This window comes from Camellia sinensis, unplaced genomic scaffold (genome assembly GCF_055761805.1).
Source record: "Camellia sinensis isolate YWXY unplaced genomic scaffold, ASM5576180v1 Unanchor4, whole genome shotgun sequence".
Lineage (NCBI taxonomy): Eukaryota > Viridiplantae > Streptophyta > Magnoliopsida > Ericales > Theaceae > Camellia > Camellia sinensis.
This window is the reverse complement of record NW_028129277.1, coordinates 18,615,001-18,625,000: the sequence shown is the minus strand read 5'-3', so window position 1 is coordinate 18,625,000 and position 10,000 is coordinate 18,615,001.

Sequence of the window (10,000 nt, the reverse complement as noted above, 5' to 3'; positions counted from 1 at the left end):
GCCAAGGCCGTGGCATGGCATGCTGCTGGCCAAGGCCGTGGCATGACATGCTGGCCAAGGCCGGGGCATGGCAAGCTGCTGGCCAAGGTCGTGGCATGGCACGCTGCTGGCCAAGGCCGGGGCATAGCACGCTGCTGGCCATGGCCGTGGCTTGGCAAGGTTGCCAAGGCCGGGGCATGGCGTGCTGCTGGCCAAGGCTTTGGCATGCCATGTTGCTGGCCAAGGCTGTGGCATGGCATGCTGCTGGCCAAGGCTGTGGCATGGCATGCTGCTGGCCAAGGCCGTGGCATGACATGCTGGCCAAGGCCGGGGCATGGCATGCTGCTGGCCAAGGTCGTGGCATGGCATGCTGCTGGCCAAGGCCGTGGCATGACATGCTTGCCAAGGCCAGGGCATGGCATGCTGCTGGCCAAGGCTTTGGCATGCCATGTTGCTGGCCAAGGCTGTGGCATGGCATGCTGCCCTAGGCCAACGTGCCACCGCCACCGCCGCGGGCCGCCACTCGACGCATCCCGTGCTTGGCTATGTAGTTTCGATGCCACAAGCCAATGCCACAAGCCAAGCGATGGCATGTGCCAAGCGCCCGCCTAGGCATAGGCGTGGCCTGTGGCCTGGCCATGCTGGCCAGCCTTAAGGGAGGTGCCCCCCCCTTATAATAGCCTGTTAAGCCCTTTTCAATCTGGCAGGAGGAAACATCAAGCATGTTCGAGGAGTCATAATGGGGTTTTTTTAAAAAGTAATGGTTTTTTGCCAAAACTTTCAACATGAAAGTTGTATGAAATAATTTAATACACCATAAAAAAAATTATAAAAAAATATTTGGCCACCGGAATATTTTATTTTAATTTATTTCAATTTTAATACTTAAAAAATAATAAAAATTACTAAAAATACTCAAAAAATTCTAGAAAAATTCCAACAATTATAAGATGAGGCACTAGTAATTATAGTAATTTTTTTAATTATTTTTTTATTTTTAATTTATTTTATTATAATTTTTATGAGTAAATAAATAATTAAAAAGCCCGACGAACGTGCAAAAACTCTTAGAGAAACCCAGCAAGCATCGGATAGCTCGAATGCAAATAACAAACGCAACAGGCAACTTCCGAGGGACATACTTTTCCCAACAAGCTTCCACTGGGGAAAGCACTAGCAACGTGTTCGCAAGTCAAAGGCAACCAAACCGGCTATTACCCGAGGGACAAGCATTTCGCAGGGCAACATATACGTAAGTCAAAGCCAAACCAAATGGCAATTACACGAGGGACAGGATTGCTTGCCAAGGGCGTGGCATGCGATGTTCTAGCCCAAGGCCAAGGCACGCCACGCTGCGGGACAAGGCCGTGGCAAGACATGCGGCTGGCCTTGGCCTTGGCATGGCATGCCGCCGGCTTTGGCTGGGCTGCGTTGGCCTTGCCATGGAATGTTGCTGGCTTCGGATGGGCTGCCTCGGCCTTGGCCTTGGCCGTGGCATGGCATGGCATGCTGCTGGCCTTGGCCTTGGCCTTGGCCTTGGCATGGCATGCTGCTGGCTTTGGCTGGGCTGCCTTGGCCGTGGCATGGCATGCTGCTGGCTTTGGCTGGGCTGCCTTGGCCGTGGCATGGCATGCTGCTGGCCTAGGCCTTGGCATGGCATGCTGCTGGCTTTGGCTGGGCTGCCTTGGCCGTGGCATGGCATGCTGCTGGCCTAGGCCTTGGCATGGCATGCTGCTGGCTTTGGCTGGCAGCCTTGGCCGTGGCATGGCATGCTGCTGGCCTTGGCCTTGGCATGGCATGCTGCTGGCTTTGGCTGGCCTGCCTTGGCCGTGGCATGGCATGCTGCTGGCCTTGGCCTTGGCATGGCATGCTGCTGGCTTTGGCTGGCCTGCCTTGGCCGTGGCATGGCATGCTGCTGGCCTAGGCCTTGGCATGGCATGCTGCTGGCTTTGGCTGGCCTGCCTTGGCCGTGGCATGGCATGCTGCTGGCCTAGGCATGGCATGGCATGCTGCTGGCTTTGGCTGGGCTGCCTTGGCCGTGGCATGGCATGCTGCTGGCCTTGGCCTTGATATGGCATGCTGCTGGCTTTGGCTGGGCTGCCTTGGCCGTGGCATGGCATGCTGCTGGCCTAGGCCTTGGCATGGCATGCTGCTGGCTTTGGCTGGGCTGCCTTGGCCTTGGCATGGCATGCTGCTGGCTTTGGCTGGCCTGCCTTGGCCGTGGCATGGCATGCTGCTGGCCTAGGCCATGGCATGGCATGCTGCTGGCTTTGGCTGGGCTGCCTTGGCCGTGGCATGGCATGCTGCTGCCCTTGGCCTTGATATGGCATGCTGCTGGCTTTGGCTGGGCTGCCTTGGCCGTGGCATGGCATGCTGCTGGCCTAGGCCTTGGCATGGCATGCTGCTGGCTTTGGCTGGCCTGCGTTGGCCGTGGCATGGCATGCTGCTGGCCTAGGCCTTCGCATGGCATGCTGCTGGCCTAGGCCTTCGCATGGCATGCTGCTGGCTTTGGCTGGGCTGCCTTGGCCGTGGCATGGCATGCTGCTGGCCTTGGCCTTGGCATGGCATGCTGCTGGCTTTGGCTGGGCTGCCTTGGCCGTGGCATGGCATGCTGGTGGCCTAGGCCTTGGCATGGCATGCTGCTGGCTTTGGCTGGCCTGCCTTGGCCGTGGCATGGCATGCTGCTGGCCTAAGCCTTGGCATGGCATGCTGCTGGCTTTGGTTGGGCTGCCTTGGCCGTGGCATGGCATGCTGCTGGCCTTGGCCTTGGCATGGCATGCTGCTCGCTTTGGCTGGCCTGCCTTGGCCGTGGCATGGCATGCTGCTGGCCTAGGCCTTGGCATGGCATGCTGCTGGCTTTGGCTGGGCTGCCTTGGCCGTGGCATGGCATGCTGCTGGCCTTGGCCTTGGCATGGCATGCTGCTGGCTTTGGCTGGGCTGCCTTGGCCGTGGCATGGCATGCTGCTGGCCATGGCCTTGGCATGGCATGCTGCTGGCTTTGGCTTGCCTGCCTTGGCCGTGGCATGGCATGCTGCTGGCCTAGGCCTTGGCATGGCATGCTGCTGGCTTTGGCTGGGCTGCCTTGGCCGTGGCATGGCATGCTGCTGGCCTTGGCCTTGGCTTGGCATGCTGCTGGCTTTGGCTGGGCTGCCTTGGCCGTGGCATGGCATGCTGCTGGCCATGGCCTTGGCATGGCATGCTGCTGGCTTTGGCTTGCCTGCCTTGGCCGTGGCATGGCATGCTGCTGGCCTAGGCCTTGGCATGGCATGCTGCTGGCTTTGGCTGGGCTGCCTTGGCCGTGGCATGGCATGCTGCTGGCCTTGGCCTTGGCTTGGCATGCTGCTGGCTTTGGCTGGGCTGCCTTGGCTGCGGTTCTTATCACTAGACGTGCGTTGCGTGCGAAGGCGTGCAAAGGCGTGCGCGACCATGCGCGCAACACGCGCACCGTGGTCAAAAGACCACGCGCGCGGTATTCGCACAGGCCACGCTGCCCACGCCGCGGGCATGCCAGGCCGCCCAGGCCGTGCGCATGCCATGCCGTGCTGCCCAGGCCGGCTGCATGCCAGGCCGCCCAGGCCGTGCGCATGCCATGCCGTGCTGCCCACGCCGCGGGCATGCCAGGCCGGCTGCATGCCAGGCCGCCCAGGCCGTGCGCATGCCATGCCGTGCTGCCCACGCCGCGGGCATGCCAGGCCGGCTGCATGCCAGGCCGCCCAGGCCGTGCGCATGCCATGCCGTGCTGCCCATGCCGCGCGCATGCCAGGCCGCCCACGCCCGCGCGCATGCCACGCCATGCTGCCCAAGGCCGCGCCCAGGCCGCGCAAGGCCGCGCCCAGGCCGCCCAAGGCCGCGCCCAGGCCGCGCAAGGCCGCGCCCAGGCCGCCCAAGGCCGCGCCCAGGCCGCGCAAGGCCGCGCCCAGGCCGCCCAAGGCCGCGCCCAGGCCGCGCAAGGCCGCCCAAGGCCGCGGTCCAGGCCGCCCAAGGCCGCGGCCGAGCCGCCCCAGGCCGCAGCCCAGGCCGCGGTCGAGCCGCAGTGCATGTAACCCAAGGCCGCAGCCCAGGCCGCGCCCAACATGGGGCGTACCTGCCACTGCCTTGCCCTGGGCAAGGGAGGTGCCCCCCCCTTATAATAGCCTGTTAAGCCCTTTTCAATCTGGCAGGAGGAAACATCAAGCATGTTCGAGGAGTCATAATGGGGTTTTTTTAAAAAGTAATGGTTTTTTGCCAAAACTTTCAACATGAAAGTTGTAGGAAATAATTTAATACACCATAAAAAAAATTAAAAAAAATATTTTTTTACAGAAAATATTTTATTTTAATTTATTTCGATATTAATACTTAAAAAATAATAAAAATTAATAAAAATAGTCAAAAAATTATGGAAAAATTCCCATAATTAAAGGATGATTCACTAGTAATTATAGAAATTATTAAATTATTTTTTTCATTTTTTTTATTTTATTTTGATTTTTTTATGCCAAATAAGGGCTTTAAAAATTCGAAAAGCTCCAGAAAAATTGCAAAAAAATAGGGAATGACATTTAAAATTGATTGTAGTGCATTTTTAATTGTGTTGCACGGTTTGGGTAAGATTATAAAAGAATCATGTTCAAAAAGATCGATCGAGGCGGTGGCACGCCATGGCCTTGGCCTTGGCCTTGGCCTTTGCCCGCGGCCTTGGCCTTTGCCTTGGCCTTGGCCATGCCTTGCACAGGGACTTGGCCTTGCCCACTGCCTTGGCCTTGGCTTTGGCCTTGGCCTTGGCATGGCATGGCATGCTCGCCGAGGCCGTGGCATGCCTTGCTGCTAGCCAAGGCCGTGGCGTGGCATGCTCGCCCAGCCCGTGGCATGCCGTGCTCGCCCAGCCCGTGGCACGCCATGTTGGCCCAAGGCATTGGCATGGCATGCCGGCCAAGGCATGCTGGCCAACGCTGCACAAGGCGGTGCCATGGCATGGCATGCTGACCAAGACCGTGCCATGGCATGCTGGGCGAGGCCGGGGCATGGCATGCTGGCCGAGGCCGTGGCTTGCCATGCCGCCACGGCCGTGGCATGCCGGGCAACGGACCGGCATGGCCCAGCCCGTGGCACGCCATGTTGGCCCAAGGCATTGGCATGGCATGCCGGCCAAGGCATGCTGGCCAACGCTGCGGCACGGCGTGCTGGACAAGGCGGTGCCATGGCATGGCATGCTGACCAAGACAGTGCCATGGCATGCTGGCCGAGGCCGTGGCATGGCATGCTGGCCGAGGCCGTGGCTTGCCATGCCGCCACGGCCGTGGCATGCTGGGCAACGGACCGGCATGGCATGCTGGCCGTGGCGGTGGCACGACATGCTGGCCAAGGCAGTGGCATGGCATGTAGGCCAAGGCTAAGGCATGGCACGCTGTGGCATGGCACGCTGGCCAAGGCAGTCGCAAGGCATGCGGGCCGAGGCCGCGGCACGGCCCGCTGGGCAACGCGGTGGCATGGCATGCTGGGCAACGCCGTGGCAAGGCATGCGGGCCGAGGCCTTGGCATGGCATGCTGGCCGAGGCCGTGGCATGGCATGCGGGCCGAGGCCGTGGCATGGCATGGCATGCGGGCCGAGGCCGTGGCATGGCATGCGGGCCGAGGCCGTGGCGTGGCATGGCATGGCATGTTGGGCAACGCCGTGGCAAGACATGCGGGCCGAGGCCGTGGCATGGCATGTTGGGCAACGCCCTGGCAAGCCATGCGGGCCGAGGCCGTGGCGTGGCATGTTCGCCAAGGCTAAGGCATGGCACGCCGGGCAACGCGGTGCATTGGCATGCTGGGCAGCGCGGTGGCAAGGCATGGGGGCCGAGGCCGTGGCATGGCATGTTGGGCAACGCCGTGGCAAGACATGCGGGCCGAGGCCGTGGCATGGCATGCGGGCCGAGGCCGTGGCACGACATGTTGGCCAAGGCTAAGGCATGGCACGCCGGGCAACGCGGTGGCATGGCATGCTGGGCAACGCGGTGGCAAGGCATGCGGGCCGAGGCCGTGGCATGGCATGTTGGGCAACGCCGTAGAAGGGCATGCGGGCCGAGGCCGTGGCATGGCATGCGGGCCGAGGCCGTGGCATGGCATGTTGGGCGACGCCGTAGCAAGGCATGCGGGCCGAGGCCGTGGCATGTCATGCGGGCCGAGGCCGTGGCATGGCATGCGGGCCGAGGCCGTGGCATGGCATGTTGGCCGAGGCCGTGGCAAGGCATGCGGGCCGAGGCCGTGGCATGGCATGTTTGGCAACGCCGTGGCAAGACATGTGGGCCGTGGCATGGCATGGCATGCGGGCCGAGGCCGTGGCACGACATGTTGGCCAAGGCTAAGGCATGGCACGCCGGGCAACGCGGTGGCATGGCACGCCGGGCAACGCGGTGGCAAGGCATGCGGGCCGGGGCCGTGGCATGGCATGTTGGGCGACGCCGTAGCAAGGCATGCGGTCCGAGGCCGTGGCATGTCATGCGGGCCGAGGCCATGGCATGGCATGCGGGCCGAGGCCGTGGCATGGCATGTTGGGCGACGCCGTAGCAAGGCATGCGGGCCGAGGCCGTGGCATGTCATGCGAGCCGAGGCCGTGGCATGGCATGCGGGCCGAGGCCGTGGCATGGCAAGTTGGGCGACGTCGTGGCAAGGCATGCGGGCCGAGGCCGTGGCATGTCACGCGGGCCGAGGCCGTGGCATGGCATGCGGGCAGAGGCCGTGGCATGGCATGTTGGGCGACGCCGTCGCAAGGCATGCGGGCCGAGGCCGTGGCATGGCATGCGGGCCGAGGCCGTGGCATGGCATGTTGGGCGACGCCGTAGCAAGGCATGCGGGCCGAGGCCGTGGCATGTCATGGCATGTTGGGCGACGCCGTAGCAAGGCATGCGGGCCGAGGCCGTGGCATGGCATGTTTGGCAACGCCGTGGCAAGACATGAGGGCCGTGGCATGGCATGGCATGCGGGCCGAGGCCGTGGCACGACATGTTGGCCAAGGCTAAGGCATGGCACGCCGGGCAACGCGGTGGCATGGCATGCGGGCCGGGGCCGTGGCATGGCATGTTGGCCAACGTCGTAGCAAGGCATGCGGGCCGAGGCCGAGGCCGTGGCACGGCATGCGGGCCGAGGCTGTGGCATGGCATGTTGGGCGACGCCGTAGCAAGGCATGCGGTCCGAGGCCGTGGCATGTCATGCGGGCCGAGGCCGTGGCATGGCATGCGGGCCGAGGCCGTGGCATGGCATGTTGGGCGACGCCGTAGCAAGGCATGCGGGCCGAGGCCGTGCCGTGGCATGCGGGCCGAGGCCGTGGCATGGCATGCGGGCCGAGGCCGTGGCATGGCATGTTGGGCGACGCCGTAGCAAGGCATGCGGTCCGAGGCCGTGGCCTGTCATGCGGGCCGAGGCCGTGGCATGGCATGCGGGCCGAGGCCGTGGCATGGCATGCGGGCCGAGGCCGTGGCATGGCATGTTGGGCGACGCCGTAGCATGGCATGCGGGCCGAGGCCGTGGCATGTCATGCGCGCCGAGGCCGTGGCATGGCATGCGGGCCGAGGCCGTGGCATGGCAAGTTGGGCGACGTCGTGGCAAGGCATGCGGGCCGAGGCCGTGGCATGGCATGCGGGCCGAGGCCGTGGCAAGGCATGTTGGGCGACGCCGTCGCAAGGCATGCGGGCCGAGGCCGTGGCATGTCATGCGGGCCGAGGCCGTGGCATGGCATGCGGGCCGAGGCCGTGGCATGGCATGTTGGGCGACGCCGTAGCAAGGCATGCGGGCCGAGGCCGTGCCGTGGCATGCGGGCCGAGGCCGTGGCATGGCATGTTGGGCGACGCCGTAGCAAGGCATGCGGTCCGAGGCCGTGGCATGTCATGCGGGCCGAGGCCGTGGCATGGCATGCGGGCCGAGGCCGTGGCATGGCATGTTGGGCGACGCCGTAGCAAGGCATGCGGTCCGAGGCCGTGGCATGTCATGCGGGCCGAGGCCGTGGCATGGCATGCGGGCCGAGGCCGTGGCATGGCATGTTGGGCGACGCCGTAGCAAGGCATGCGGGCCGAGGCCGTGCCGTGGCATGCGGGCCGAGGCCGTGGCATGGCATGTTGGGCGACGCCGTAGCAAGGCATGCGGTCCGAGGCCGTGGCATGTCATGCGGGCCGAGGCCGTGGCATGGCATGCGGGCCGAGGCCGTGGCATGGCATGTTGGGCGACGCCGTAGCAAGGCATGCGGGCCGAGGCCGTGGCATGTCATGCGGGCCGAGGCCGTGGCATGGCATGCGGGCCGAGGCCGTGGCATGGCAAGTTGGGCGGCGTCGTGGCAAGGCATGCTGGCCGAGGCCGTGGCATGTCATGCGGGCCGAGGCCGTGGCATGGCATGCGGGCCGAGGCCGTGGCAAGGCATGTTGGGCGACGCCGTAGCAAGGCATGCGGGCCGAGGCCGTGGCATGTCATGCGGGCCGAGGCCGTGGCACGTCATGCGGGCCGAGGCCGTGGCATGGCATGTTTGGCCACGCCGTGGCAAGACATGCGGGCCGTGGCATGGCATGGCATGCGGGCCGAGGCCGTGGCTCGACATGTTGGCCAAGGCTAAGGCATGGCACGCCGGGCAACGCGGTGGCATGGCATGCTGGGCAACGCGGTGGCAAGGCATGCGGGCCGAGGCCGTGGCATGGCATGTTGGGCAACGCCGCAGCAAGGCATGCGGGCCGAGGCCGTGGCATGGCATGCGGGCCGAGGCCGTGGCATGGCATGCGGGCCGAGGCCGTGGCATGGCATGTTGGGCGACGCCGTAGCAAGGCATGCGGTCCGAGGCCGTGGCATGTCATGCGGGCCGAGGCCGTGGCATGGCATGCGGGCCGAGGCCGTGGCATGGCATGTTGGGCGACGCCGTAGCAAGGCATGCGGGCCGAGGCCGTGGCATGTCATGCGGGCCGAGGCCGTGGCATGGCATGCGGGCCGAGGCCGTGGCATGGCAAGTTGGGCGGCGTCGTGGCAAGGCATGCGGGCCGAGGCCGTGGCATGTCATGCGGGCCGAGGCCGTGGCACGGCATGCGGGCCGAGGCCGTGGCACGTCATGCGGGCCGAGGCCGTGGCATGGCATGTTTGGCAACGCCGTGGCAAGACATGCGGGCTGTGGCATGGCATGGCATGCGGGCCGAGGCCGTGGCTCGACATGTTGGCCAAGGCTAAGGCATGGCACGCCGGGCAACGCGGTGGCATGGCATGCTGGGCAACGCGGTGGCAAGGCATGCGGGCCGAGGCCGTGGCATGGCATGTTGGGCAACGCCGCAGCAAGGCATGCGGGCCGAGGCCGTGGCATGGCATGCGGGCCGAGGCCGTGGCATGGCATGCGGGCCGTGGCCGTGGCATGGCATGTTGGGCGACGCCGTCGCAAGGCATGCGGGCCGAGGCCGTGGCATGGCATGTTTGGCAACGCCGTGGCAAGACATGCGGGCCGTGGCATGGCATGGCATGCGGGCCGAGGCCGTGGCACGGCATGCGGGCCGAGGCCGTGGCATGGCATGTTGGGCGACGCCGTAGCAAGGCATGCGGGCTGAGGCCGTGGCCGTGGCATGGCATGCGGGCCGTGGCCGTGGCATGGCATGGCATGCGGGCCGAGGCCGTGGCATGGCATGTTGGGCAACGCCGTGGCAAGGCATGCGGGCCGAGGCCGTGGCATGGCATGATGGCCGAGGCCGTGGCATGTCATGCGGGCCGAGGCCGTGGCATGGCATGTTGGGCGACGCCGTAGCAAGGCATGCGGTCCGAGGCCGTGGCATGTTATGCGGGCCGAGGCCGTGGCATGGCTTGTTGGGCGACGCCGTAGCAAGGCATGCGGGCCGAGGCCGTGGCATGTCATGCTGGCCAAGGCCAAGGCATGACATGGCATGGCATGCGGGCCGAGGCCGTGGCATGGCATGTTGGGCAACGCCGTGGCAAGGCATGCGGGCCGAGGCCGTGGCATGGCATGATGGCCGAGGCCGTGGCATGCCATGCTGGCCAAGGCTAAGGCATGGCATGCCGGGCAACGCGGTGGCATGGCATGCTG